Source organism: Ambystoma mexicanum, chromosome 7q, assembly GCF_040938575.1.
Source record: "Ambystoma mexicanum isolate Mex_15411 chromosome 7q, UKY_AmexF1_1, whole genome shotgun sequence".
NCBI classification, from domain to species: domain Eukaryota; kingdom Metazoa; phylum Chordata; class Amphibia; order Caudata; family Ambystomatidae; genus Ambystoma; species Ambystoma mexicanum.
The window spans coordinates 545,742,245-545,756,524 of NC_090941.1; the positions used below are offsets into that span (position 1 = coordinate 545,742,245).

A 14,280-nucleotide genomic window follows, 5' to 3' on the forward strand; every position below is an offset into this window, starting at 1 on the left:
TACAGGTCATAGGTACAAAGTAAACAGGAGAGCAGGCTTCAACATACTTCCATGCCCTAGCTCCCATCTTCAAATTCTTTCCCAACCACCAAACCCAGAACTCCCAGACCCCTTGCATTCTGCATTCCCTCACACATTCCAGGGATAGCTCAAAGCACAACCATCAGAGCATGCAGGATACCACACACCTTCCCCTCTTAAAAATCGAAGAACCACCTAACCAGCAAAGCAGGCAACCATGCCAAACAACCACTCAGAACTAACACTAAACATGCCAACTAAACGCAAAAGGGAAACTTACATGCAAGGAATACATGGCACCTCCTGCCCTGGCCTGCCACACCACACCCAAGAACTACCTGCCCACACGAGGGCAACGCCTGCTAACACCAAGCAGATACCTAACCTACACTCACAACCATCTGCTCCAGAACCTACCAACAGGTCTCTGGGCCTACGACAACAACAACTCCTACTAACCAACTCTGGTGCACCTGCTCCAGAACCTGCCAGTTGCTCTCTGGAACCTACAAAAACAACTACACTACACCTACGCATAACTGGTGTAAGGACATCCCACCACAAATAACAACAAGACACCAACCACAACAGTGTCAGAACACATACTTGCCAACCCTAACGATCCAGGCGGTAGGATACCGCTTTTTAAGCAGTCCTACCCCCTACCGATTTACATGTCAAAACCTACAGATTAATGAGGGCTCCACTAGGCCTAATTCACAGAACGTTTTCCAATGGGGTTTTGCCATTATAAAACGCTTCTGTGAATTAGGCCCACCTTTTAGTTATGTGAGATACAACACTGTTTTTCCACACATAGGTTCTTGCCGCATATCAGATATAACATTTTTTTCCAATTTTTTTTGCCACCTCGTTTTAAGAGGTATGTTTGGGCATGCATCTTATAAATATAGCATTTTGACACTGGGAGTGTTGGGATCACCAGTGGTGGAGTAAAGGTGTTGACGCATGCTACATGGGTATTTTTGATCACAGCATATCCAATTAGGTTACTAGTACAGCTGATGATATTAAGAGACTCACTATAGCATCCATTATGTTTTCGTTCACACTTATCTTTAAGAGGTTATGATGTCAAATACCCATGTTACGTCATAGGTAACAGGTGTTTACTGTTTTTCAAGATGGATGTTTGACTCATCACCATCAATTCAATCTCTGTGAATCAATTAACGTTTAATGTGGTAGATATTATTCATTTCCTTATACATGAGCCAAAGGATGAGGACATTTATCACTTAGACTAATAACTGTTTTTTTTTTCTTTTCTCTTTTTGTTTCTTTTTTCTCTTTGGATGTGGGATAATTTACTGTGTTTGTTCAGAGTTCCCCAGTGCTCTGTCTCTCACTGCAGACTAGTGAACTTCCCAGCGTCTGTGCTGAATACACACAGCTGCAAACTTATGTTCTCTGAGGCAGGTACACTTGTTACTACTTTAAATATTTGATGAGTCACGGACAGGGATGGCATCAGGACCTTTCAACCTTGTCATTTGAAAGGGGTCATGAACCTCAGGGAGACCTCCAGCAACTGCCCCATGATTTCAGTCAGCAGTCATAACACAGAAATATATTTCTCTCTACATTACTTTTTTTCTGGGGCTTGCCTTACAAGCTGCACTTGTGGGAGCCCTTGCGGCCGAAACGTCCCTTGGGATATACAGAAGTGTTATCACACTGGTTCCTTCACAGCAGGCACTTGCTAACATAGAAGGATTTATAGCTTTTGAGTGGGTATTTCCTGTTTCAGCTTCCCGCTGGCTTCCCGTCTCATAATAAATCAGCAGCTATTAACCCCCACCTCTATTTCTTTGTCTCCCTTGTAATGTATGCACCTCACAGATGCCCCTGTTTCCCACTCTACGCAAGGGCAGTACCCAACCATTATGTTGAACTTTCCTGTGATCTCTTCAAGGCCATATGCTATTTGAGGTCAGTTCTTGTGACATCATAAGGTCAACGTTCACATTACATAATTTCCTGTGATATCATGCCCTGTCATTTTTTAATTGGGTTAAATTGATGTGACATCATTTCCTGTGGTGTCATCATTATGCCAATTACTATTTTTGAAACTTTAAGATTCCTACAGCTTTTTGGTCACAGAATGTTAGCATGTATGAGAACATCCTCCCTAACTCCAAACACCCAACTGGGTCGGAGTCTCCCACAGCAACTACAATACACCTACGCATACCTCATGTAAGAACATCCTACAAGACACCTACCCATTACTGGTGTCGTTACTATGCCTACACATGAAAGACATAACAATTCCCTCCAAAAATGACAATAATACACCAAAACTACTGGTGCGCTACTACACCAACTACTAATGATGCTACACATACACAACTCCACCACTACACCTACCAAAACCAGTGCACTGCTAGTGCACTACTACAACCACTACCAGAAAACTCTGCACCTATACTCCACCTCAACAACCCAAAAGGCATAAGCTCTCCACGAACAATGCCCACCGTACATCACAACAGAAAATACCAAACATCCACGTTACACCAAGCAACACTCCTCTGCACCACACTCACATCACTAAACACTCCCACACATGTACATAAGATGAAAACATGTCCACATACGTGCAACAGTGGTGGTGATCAGGCCCCACGGTTGCAAACACGGATGACAATTCTCTACATATTATACCTTGTATCCCATTTCTCTACATAGCATACAGTATACACATAATGCACATTTGTCAAGAAAACCACTTTTTAAACATTTCTATTAAATGGTGCACCAACCTGCCATCAGTGTACATTTACAACATTTCATCTAAATGGATGGCCTACAGTATATGCCCCAACCAACTAGCACATGTAATTGGCATTACAACATTTCTACTATATGGTGCACATAACTACTGCTTTCAGTGTACACATACACGCAAACTTGGTAAGAGCAGCATGACACATCATTCACTCTTACTTACGGCACCGATGCAACATACAAACGCCATCATCAACACGCCCTCAAAGATAACCGGCACTGCTGCAAACACAATCATACCATTATTCACCAGTTCACTCCAATTTCAAAATGTCAGATACACTGTGCAACATTTTCAAATAGCCGTTAATGATAAAACATAATTTCAATTTCAAACCTTCACACCTTCTCATTAAGATCAAATGCATTAAAATATCTTTTTACTACGAAAACCCACTGCAATGTTCATCACAATACCAGGCAGGGACAATGTAAGTACAAAATGAATGTACCTTGTTAGGTTCTACGTGATTTTTCCATCTCGGAAAAGTCAGCAATGGAAAAGTTTGCATGTGAAATGTACGAACCACAAAAGGTTTGTACATTTCCCAATGCGGACACACATTTAAAACCCCTACACACCCACACCCCTACCCACAGCCACAGCACCCCCACAACACACCCCCACCCTACTTAACTTCGAAGACGCGCAGTGTCCCTGCAGCGCCAGTTCCCTTTCACTTCAGTGATCGGGAACCGGCGCTGCAGGGTCCTTTTCTTTTTTCTTTCTCTTTTTTTTTCAGAAGCTGCGCAGCTTTTTTCGGATGCTGCACAGGGGTCCCCCGCAGCTGCGCAGGTGTCCCCGCAACACCCCGCTCACTATAATGAGTGGGGTGTTCCAGGGGAAACCCCAGCAGCCCCTATTTTTTTTTGTTTTTTTCCTCGGGTGTGCTGCAGGGGTGTCCCCTACAACACCCTGCTCACTATACTGTAAATTATAGTGAGCGGGGTATATACTGTAAAGTATAGTGAGCGGGGTATTGCAGGGTACACCCCCGCAGCTCCCAGGTTTTTTTTTTTCATTTGGTGGGGGACAATCCCCTAGCCCCAAGTCCGACCCCATCGAAAACAACTAAACTCACACCACGAAAAGTTCAGACTTTTGGCAGTCTGAACATTTCGTGGTGTTTGTTTTAGGTATTTTGGTGGGGTCGGACTTTTAAATTCAGTCAATTCATCCTATACCCTTTGTTACAGGTCAAAGGTAGAAGTTGAACAAGAGAGCAGGCTTCAACATACTTCCATGTCCCAGCTCCCATCATCAAGTCCCTTCCCAACGGTCAAACCCAGAACTACCAGACCGCTTGCATTCCACATTACCTCACAAATTCCAGGGAGAGCTCTCAGCAAAACCATCAGAGCACTCAGGATACCACACAATGCGTGCTTCCATCCCTACTCGCCTCCTCTCCCCCATGTCCCCCAAGGTGGGGGCAGAGAGGGGTGCAGGGGGACCAGCATTGCAGTGATCCGGCCACCCTGCTTACCACCTCTCCCCACGCGTCCGCCTTGATGGGTCCACAGGTGGAGAGGGGAGCAGAGGACCGGGAAAGGCCTGAAAAGCTCCCTTCTCAGCACCCCCTCCAACCCGGGTGTGGGGGGTGAGCAGAGAAGCAGCATCCCTTACAGGGCAAGAAGACGCTGGCGGCACCTGCAGGAAGCAACAACGCAGCCTGGACCGCCGATCCAAAGGCAGGAAAGCATACGTCCAGGCTGCGTTTATTTCCCTTTTTGTGGCCACACCCCATCACGTTACACTGACTGAGCATGTGCATGGGGGGGCCAGTGGCTCGCCATGCACAGTTAAGTGAGGCAAACCAAAAGTATTGTTTCTCTTTCCTTGCCGTCCCGAATCACGCACCCCAACCCCTGGGGGGGAGGGGGTTGCAAGGGGAGGGGTGTGGCTCACAGATTAAAGACCTTTGCCTACAGTATGGCTATTTTTAAGGCGAAGTACTCATTGTTGATGCTGGCAAGACTATGCATTTTCACTGTATACTGTCATAGTATGCAGTCAAAATGTATACTAGCATAGCAAATGGGGGGCGGGCGAATCAAGAAGGAGGGTCCCGGGGGGAACGCGAAGCGTTTCCCCCCGGGGAGTTTTTGGCACTGCACATGGCCACCGAGTGGCCGTGGGGCAGAGCGCCTCCTGGGGGGGTATTTAAGGGCTCAGGGAAGGTTCGGGAGGCAGGCGACAGTTAGGACTTGATGATTGTATGAGTCCTGTCGCCCGCTCCCGAGCCTTCCCTGAAGCTAGCTTGGCCTTTGGTGCGGAATAGTGTAGGTGAGGAGGGTTAGTTAGTATTTTGGGGGTGGCGCAGGCAGTTAGGAGTTATTTAGAAGTTTAAAAAAAAAAAAAAAAAAACTTGGTTTTGGCGAATTTCGCCCAGTGGGGAGTAGCGTAAATAAGCTACCCCCCCTCCTTACCTGAGCTACCGTGGGAGTCCGTGCACGGTGGGGTGGCGGGATCGTGGGGGCGGGTTTGTTTCCAGTGGCGCAGCCTTCGGTCTTCGGGGGAACGGGGTAGCGTTGAGGGAGAGGGGATTTTCGGCTCGGCATTCCCATTTAGGGCTTCTTCCTCCGTCGCGCGGGTGGGGGAGGAGTGCAGGCTTGGCGTAGGGCTGCACAGCAGGTGTTTCTGCTGGGGAGTCGCGGACACTCTCCATTTCTCTCTCCCCACGGCGCCGGGTTTAGCAGAGCCCAGGCGGCCCTGTCTTGTGGGGAATATACGGCGCGGTGACAGCCTCCTGCCAGAGGGGGCAGGGCAGGCGCCTTAAAGGGGCCGTGCTGTTTTTGCTGGGCTGCCAGTAGTGCGGTGCAGCTGGTGGGCCACCGGGGGCAGGGCGGGCGGTGCTATAGTGGGCTGTTACCTGCTTTGGAGGGTTTTTGTTTTAAAAAAAAAAAGGGTATAAGTTTAAGGGATTAGGTGATTATCAGCAGCAGTAGCAGGGGGCTCCTGGGTGGTGTGCATTTAGCAGGGGAAGAAGGAGAGGTAGGAGAGGGGGGGGTTTCTTTGGGAGAGGGGTATTTTTTAGGTGGGGGGGCAAATATATATAAAAAAAAAATTGTTTTAAAAAAAAAAAAAAAGAAGAGAAATTTCTATTTTGAGGTTATTTAACCCCTTCGTGTTATTAGGGTTATCGGGCATTTTCTGCTGGTTTTTTCCCTCAGATAGTAGTAATTTTCCACGGGTAGGTAACGGCTCGGGGGCATATTGAGCTAGTGAGCGTCAGGGTGAAGTTAGTGCGCTCTCTGAGGAGTAGTGCACGATGGTGGGCCAAGAGGTTAGCAAGAAGGGGCTGGTTGATGATAGGGCTCTTAGGGAGGCCCTGGAAATCATCAGCAGGGCATCGAAGGCCCAGTTGGAAGGGGCGGTGGGGGAGGTCACGGGTGAGGGGGAGATAAGGGGCGGTAGACCGCAGCGTAGAGCGGCAGCTGATGGGGCGCTTGCGGCAGTGTTGGCTTGCACCCCTACGGCGGGGAGGGGGTAGGTTTGGGAATCCAGGGGCAGGAAAATGAGGAGGGAGATAGACAGAAGGGCGGACGGGGGAGCAGGGATGTCGGGTGGGCAGCCAGGGAGGGAGGAAGGGAATAATAGCCCGAGGGAAGAGGGGAATGCTCAAGAGGGAGGGGTTCAAGGGAACGACAGGGTGGGCAGGGATGGGGCACAAAAGGGGGTGTCAGGGCAGAGAGGAAGAGGGGGTAAATACCTGCAGAAGAGTGCAGGGGGGAGAAGGAGGGAGAGGTCCCCTTCAATTGATGAGGGTAGGGTGGGGCGCGGAACGGCCCCCCCGGGTAGGAGGAGTGCGGGCGGAGGGCGCTGCGCAGCCCCCGCTGTTCAGGTGGAGGTTGAGGGTTTAAGTACGGCCCCTCCTCGGTCAACGCAAGGAGAGCCTAGAGGGCGCGGCACAGCCCCTAGCAATGAGGATTACAGGGTGGAGGTCGGAACACCTCGCCCGAGAGAAGAGGACCAGGCAGGGATTCCCACAACCCCGCCGAGAAGACGTCAAAGGAGTGGCGGGGCGGACGCCCCGGGCTCGCAAGAAGATCATCAAATCATCTCGGGCATGAGCTTGCATCCACAATGGTATTTAAGGGGTGATGAAGTTGGTTGGGAGGAATATGTGGGGCAATGGGAAGTGGAAGATTATGGGGCGGAAAGGGAAAGGGGGGAGGAGAGAAGAAGCTTGAGGTGGGATATGGAAGGGGAAGTGCAGGGTGGACGGGGAGGAAGGGGTCAGGGAAACGATTGGCTGGGTGAGTGTGCTGACATGTTTTGTCCCCGCAGTAGGAGCCCCCTAAGAAAGGAGAAGAGGAGCATCGGTGTGGACGCCAGACCACAGGCGGCAGGTGTGGAAAGAGGTGAGCGGGAAAGGGAATGGTCATCTGCATGGCAGAGAGGGGTCGCAAGAAGGGGGACAGGGAATGAAGGGTCCGGACTGCAAAGTGTAAGGAAGGAATTGGTGGTGCAGGCCATTGGAGCCGCGGGGGTTGAGAAGAGCATTTGCTCAGTGGAGGTCCAAACGGACAAGGTGGTGGAGCCATTGGTGCTCGAAGTGCAAGCCGGAAAAGATAAGGAGTGTGAAGTGAAAAGAAAGGAGAAAAAATTGCCATACATGGGGATAACAAAACCATTGGGGGCGCACTTGATGGCAGCGACCAGGGAGAAGATTCAGGCGGGGGAATTTGTGGAGGTCTTTAAATTGCTCCATAGGGAAGTGAGAGCAAAGGAGGGGTCTAAGGAGGAAGAGAGGGAACTGGCTTCACGCCCAAGGGTCCCGGTGACTATTGAAAATTGGACGTCGGCGTTTAGCATTTATGCCAGTGTGTACTGTGAAAAATTCCCGGAGCGTTGCGTGGCCCTGCTTAAATATATGGACGTAATTAGGAAGGCTTTCACGAGTTTTGGGGGTTTTGCCTGGGTACGCTATGATGAGGAATTCAGAGCGAGAATAGCGGAGGACAGTCAGGCGGTCTGGGGGGAGATAGACATGGATCTGTGGCTGCAATGGATGGCTCCAACAAGGCCTGCCCCGACATTGCACACAGCAAGTGGGCTGCTTGTGCCTTACCGGCCCTTTCTTGGTCGCCCCGCCCATGAAGGGGCAGGGGGAGGAGGCGGAGGCCAGCCCTCGACAGCATGTTGGGCGTTCAATAAAGAAGGCTGCACGAGGTGGATGTGCAAATTTAAACACGAGTGCAGCAAGTGTGCGGGTCGGCATCCAGTTACAGATTGTTTTCAGGCAGGGGACAGTGGGGCAGGGCGAGGAGCGGGGCAAGGAGGTGGGGGGGAAGGACCGCATGCCAGGTAAATTGGGGTGTGCTGGTAGTTCGGGCTCAGTTTATCGTAAAAGGAGGGGGGGCACAAGGTTTGATGAAAGGTTTTTGGGGGTGACTTAAAGGGGGTAGGAGAAGGGCGAGGAGGAAGAAGCGTAGGTAGGGGAGGGCCGCCGCAGGGGGATGTAACTGTGGAAATTGTTAAGGGGCGGTGGCCGTCGTTTAGAGGGCATGGACGACGGTGGCGAAGCTCTCACGCTTGCCGCACGACAAGGTGAGTAAGCTTCAGGCTGCATGGACGGAGGTGCGGGAGCACCTCTTGTGCAGCTAGGGGAAGTGATGAGCTGGGTCTGCATGGACGGGGGTGCACTAGGGCCCCTGGTGCAGCTGGGGGAAAGAAGTGGAGCAACGAAGCAAGGTGCTGGAAGAGGAATTTATGTGGAATGGACTGCATGGACGGGGGCACAGGTTTGGCCCCTGGTGCAGCGGTGGAGAGGAGTACGGAAGAAAAGGGGCCTGCATGGACGGGGGTGCACTAGGGCCCCTGGTGCAGGTGGAAACAGGTGGTAATGGACACGAGGATCTTGAAAATGAGTGATAAGGAAGGGACTGCATGGACGGGGGTGCAGGTTTGGCCCCTGGTGCAGTGGCGGGAGGAGCAATAAAGCAAAGGGCCTGCATGGACGGGGGTGCACGTGGGCCCGCGGTGCAGGGGGGGGCAACGCAGGGCCAATACTAATAAGGTGATGGAAGGTGGGGGGGCAAAGGGTGAGCAGGGGGGTAATAGTTTAGAGGAAAGAGGGGGTCTAAGTGGGTTTAGGTGTATTGTATAAAGGTTAGGGAAAGGGGCGAAATATTGGGGGACGGTAGGAGAAGACCTGAGGTGTTTCCGGAGAAGGTTAAGGAGATGGCCAGAGAGGATACGGTACTGAGGAGGTGTTACTAGTGGTGTGGGAAAGGTTAGGAGGTTGGAACTCAGTCATTCGGGAGGGGTGCAGCATCTGAAAGTAGCAGGCTGGGCTATTAAGAGGAGTAGGTGAAAAGGTTGGGACGCTGGGAATAAGGGAGATACAAAGGGTATGTCAGGGACCGGGGCAAACGGAATGTCTTTATAGAATTTTTTCAGTAGGTAGCAAGAGTGTTGCATTTATTAGGATGTTGTTGATCTGTAAGTGATTTTGTAATTTATTTTTCAGATGCTGCTAGGAGGTCCGGTCAGACGTCAAAATCTGGTTTTTGGGACATTCTAGGGTTAAGTGGGCGGGGAAAGAAGTCGAGAAAAGGGTTGTTGGCAGGCAACTGGGGGGCAACTATAAAGATGTTGTGGTAAGATGTCCGGGTTTGGGGGGCGGGGCTGGGATTAGTTTCTTTCCTATGTTGGCTGGGGTGAGGGAAAGCTATGGGCCTACAGATGGGGGGATTAGTTTCGCTGGGGAAACTGATCTGGTGAGGGATACGGGTGTGGCTCTTCTTAGGTTCTGGGCTGGGAGACTGGGTAAAAAGTTTTAGGTAGAAAAGTTTGGGGGGGGGTGGGGCAGAAAGAACTCCTCGGGGGAGGGTTTTTCTGGTGCCGGGGGCATGGCCCCTTTTGATGTGGGGGGAGGGAAGCACAATGGGGGAATGACACGGGAAAGGATGGGGTGGCGCTGTTTGCACAAGCAGGTCACCCCGGGGGAACAGGTATTGAGCCTGGAGGGGCATGGCCCCTGGGAGAAAGCGGGACGCCTGGAAAAGGGGCAAGGAGACGGTAGGATCCAAGGGATCATTAGGGAGGAATTGGGTTATTTAATTATTTAATTGTTGGGGGAAAATGAAAATGTTTAATTTATTTAATTGGTGGTTAAAATATTTCTTTAGTTTGTTAGGCCATGGAGCCAGTTAAGCGTTTGATTGTAAGCTTTGGCCTGTCACATTAAAGTGACCTTTTCCACTTTTAAATGAGTCTGGGTTTTTGTGCAGTAAGCCAAAAGGGGGGGAGCCGGGGGGAACGCGAAGCGTTTCCCCCCGGGGAGTTTTTGGCGCTGCACATGGCCAGTGAGTGGCCGTGGGGCAGAGCGCCTCCTGGGGGGATATTTAAGGGCTCAGGGAAGGTTCGGGAGGCAGGCGACGGTTAGGACTTGATGATTGTCCCGCCCTCCCACCCCTTTCATTTTCGTTTAGGGTAGTGTCTGGTTATGTAATATGGGGGGGTCCATTGTTCATGGGATTATGCAGGTTTTTTTTTTTAGATGACATGGCGAGTTTATGAGTTGTGGGGTCTGTTAGGAGAGTAGGGTTTGGTAGTTTTGTGTGACAGGTCAGGGCATTGTGAAAGTGTGTGTAATACATGTTGCTGATGTGGCAGGTCAGGCTGGCTGCAGGTCATAGGAAGGGGGAGTTTGGTGTGGAGGGGAGTTTGAAGGGTGTTGAAGTGGGTCGGGGCGCCGGGGGCATGGCCCCTTTTGATGTGGGGGGAGGGAAGCACAATGGGGGAATGACACGGGAAAGGATGGGGTGGCGCTGTTTGCACAAGCAGGTCACCCCGGGGGAACAGGTATTGAGCCTGGAGGGGCATGGCCCCTGGGAGAAAGCGGGACGCCTGGAAAAGGGGCAGGGAGACGGTAGGATCCAAGGGATCATTAGGGAGGAATTGGGTTATTTAATTATTTAATTGTTGGGGGGAAATGAAAATGAAAATGTTTAATTTATTTAATTGGTGGTTAAAATATTTCTTTAGTTTGTTAGGCCATGGAGCCAGTTAAGCGTTTGATTGTAAGCTTTGGCCTGTCACATTAAAGCGACCTTTTCCACTTTTAAATGAGTCTGGGTTTTTGTGCAGTAAGCCAAAAAGACATCTTGTGGTACAGCTCAAAGCACTGCCTGGCAGCACTGAGCGGTAAAATTAGGCACATCTCCCTGCAATGCTGACATAAGAACCCCTCCCCTCGTAAAGGCAGTAAAGTTACAGAAATAATGCCAACACAAACAAGAAATCCGACTTGCTGGCAGACGAATTAAAAAAAAAAAACATCTGCCCTGAAATTCCCTCATAGTGTCCGGCACAGCCATAAATCACTGCTGTTTGGGGGTGGAGGGGCATGGGAATAATACTTACCAGCCAAGAAGATACAAAAAGATCCGCTGTTGCTGCAACCAAAATCAAAATAGAAAAACATACCCACCTGCACCTAAATATACATGCCGCCTCGAAACACTTCCGAGATTTAAAAGCGCCTTATAAATATACAATAAAAAATAAATACCTGCCAGTGCACGGCATGCAGTCCTCCTTCCTCCACAATTCTCATATTAGGAATACATGAAATACGTCATGCCTCTTTAAAGGCATTTCAGAAAATGTCGGCAAACTTTTAAACAAACACCATGCTATCGGGTCTTATACGGACTTTAAAAGTGTGTTTCAATTGATAATGAAAGCAACATCAGCCATCCCTTTACGAAACGCTCCTTTTCAGTTTCGGGGCAGCATCAGGTGAGTGCATGCGATCCAGCTTTTGTATTGCATTTTATATGCATTTCTTTTAGCATCCATTAACTTAGATCGCTCGCTCCTTTTGTTGTTATATTGTTAAGAGGAGCCCTTTTCCAACCTTTGGGGATGCACGTTTAAGTAAGAGGCTCCAGCCAAAGCTGCCATTCGTTGTATTGTACTTATTACACGTTGAAATTAAAAATTGTAAGGACGTGACTTTCTAAACATCTGATTTTGAAATTACACAGGGCAGCCTGTGGTATCGTAGACACAGTAACTGCTGCGAGGCTCATTTGCGGTACAGTTCAGGCTCTGGAATGCTCGCAGACGCTTTGCAGCTACTACACATGGGACTTGTGGGCAATGCCAAAACACAAGCAGCTGATACAGCTGTACTGGCATGTTGGGCCAAGTTGGCACAAGTAGAGGAGGATTTTGTGCCTCCTTCGACAGGGGGTTGTCTGTCGATCTGCACACATAATACGCCAATATTCCAAAGTCATCCCAGGATGTCTTCAACAAGTCGATAACTTGGGTTAGCTGAGGTGCTCACAACTGTCAGCTGCATGCATCAAAAATCTAGGAGGTGGGACTGCAGTGTGCGAAACGGCGATTCCGGGCGACCTACCTACCTCCTTTCCCAGTACAGTTGGGGGTTCACCAACAGGAGCACCCACCCAAATTGGCGCATGTATGGCCTGATGTGTAATAGCCCCAGGAGACAAGGTGGAGTCGTGTCTGGCTTCTGGGCTTGTCACTTTGAGCATGTGGGTGTTTGCTGGCGACCTTGGCTTAATTTAGACCGTGTGTGTCACAAGGGGCAGGGTCTCAAAGGGGCTCAGCGGAAGAGGCAGTACTTCACGATGCGATAACTTCTCTTCACAAAGAGGTTTCTTCTACATACCCATCCTCGACCCACACCCCACTTTTCCTTCTCTGGTCTAATCCCCACAAAGCACAACCTCTGCTGGATGAAGCGTTTTGGATGGGGGCCAGTTGGGTGCCAGGACGGCTTGGACGACAAACCCAACTTGCCCCGCTTGGCAGCTCAGCTTGCCAAAAGGCTGCTTTTTCCTCTTTGCTATTATCCTGCTGATGGCAAGAAATGCCAGTTTAAGATCACGCTGATATTAGCCTGAGCCTCCCTCCCTGCTGGTTATGCCCAAGCCCAGCTCTACGCCCCCGCCTTGCAAATAGTGAATAGCTGCACAGGTAGAGGGCAGAGGTAGCAACAACTCACACCAGCCGCCTAGCAGGTGTATGATGTGTGGCAGGCGTGAGTCCATCATCTGCATTAAATGCTTTACATTTTCCCGTCATGGCTAAGGCCAGGCGAGGGGAGGGCGGGGGGCAACACGCAGACCGCTGCCGCCGGAAGGGAAACGATCTAGAAACGACCGCAGAGCAGCGGGTGGGATACACACGTGCACGCGTTCTGCTGTTAGGAGTGTGCAGCCGCGTCTGCTGTCAGACTGTGGCGATTCCCGTTCCCTCCAGCGGCTCCTGGAAAGCGCAGATTTAGAAAATCTCTCTTCGTTTCTCCCAGGCAACTGAGGGGCACTTTTATTGCATAAGCACCTGCGAGGTTTTTTTTTATCTCCCGGCACAGATTCGGGTCTATGGAGTGAAAGCTGCCTTTGCCGCCACACGGGACTATGTTGATATTCAGAAAATCTTTGGATAAGGAGGAGTCACGTCAGTGCTTCATTTTATTCAAAAAAGATCTTTTTACTCTCAGTTGGCTAGAGAGGGGTTGCGCTTATGGGCCATTCTAGATATTGTGACCTTAAAGGGAGTACGGGGGGCAGCAAACTGCCCCCGCCACGCCCCAGGCTCTTTTAAGAGCCAGACCCGGGACATTTGGCGTGGGACACCCTCGCTTGTTCTGCACCTCAACGGGAAAGGTGTCCCGCTGGCAGGACAATGTGTGCCGAGCAATTTCTGCTCAGCACGCTCATTGTCCTGGCAGCAGGACACCTTACCCTTCCAGAACAGGGGAGGTGTACAGCTGCCAGGACAATGCCCCAAGGAGCTCCGGGCAGCAGAAGGGCTCTCCACGTTGCTCTGTGTGGACAGAGCATTAGAATGTGAGCCATTAGGCACGGGTGGGAGGGAGGGGGCGACTATTTGGGAATGTTGTCCCTTTAGAAATGGGAATGGGAGGGAGTGATCAGAAGTGAGAAGGGTGCATGATGTTGCATGCTTTATGAAAGAATGTCGATGGCTTTAAAATCCAAGGGGGGATTTGTTAGGCTGACATTCATTTTATTTATTGGGTATTTATAATGAGCCTTTACACGTTGTGCATGATGCTATTATGAATTTGCATGCAGGATGGAGAGAATACATCTAAAGCCATATTGCTCAACATATTTCTATGAGTGTATAGCTTACGCTAAAAGGCGAGTGTATCATGTAATGTGGTTTTCTTCCAAGGTATTGCTATGCATATAATATTTCTGCTCTTAAATGACTAGCCGTGTCCTCGGTGCACGCTGCTAGCGCATGCTGCCTTTAAACATGTTCCTGGCCATTACTGCACCAGCAACTCCGCAGCAAAAGCATCGGCTGAATGCCCCACTGTCCCACCTGGTCTGACTCTTCACGAGTAGTGCTTAACCGGCAACCTATCTGGAAACCTACTGACTCCGAGTTCCAGCCGTTAGCTATACTTGTAATTTGTCTGTAATGCA

The 14,280-nt window shown here is 50.1% G+C and overlaps 1 protein-coding gene across 4 annotated transcripts in view; it reads left to right on the top strand.

Annotated features, from left to right (window-relative positions):
• Positions 1-11,486: 11,486 nt before the first annotated feature.
• Positions 11,487-14,280, top strand: part of ENOX1 (ecto-NOX disulfide-thiol exchanger 1) — a 1,853,609-nt gene continuing 1,850,815 nt past the window's right edge. For all 4 annotated transcript variants that reach the window (XM_069639318.1, XM_069639317.1, XM_069639316.1 and 1 more), the window contains exon 1: positions 11,487-11,587. The gene's annotated coding sequence lies outside the window, so the exon portion shown is untranslated. The remainder of the gene's footprint in view (positions 11,588-14,280) is intronic.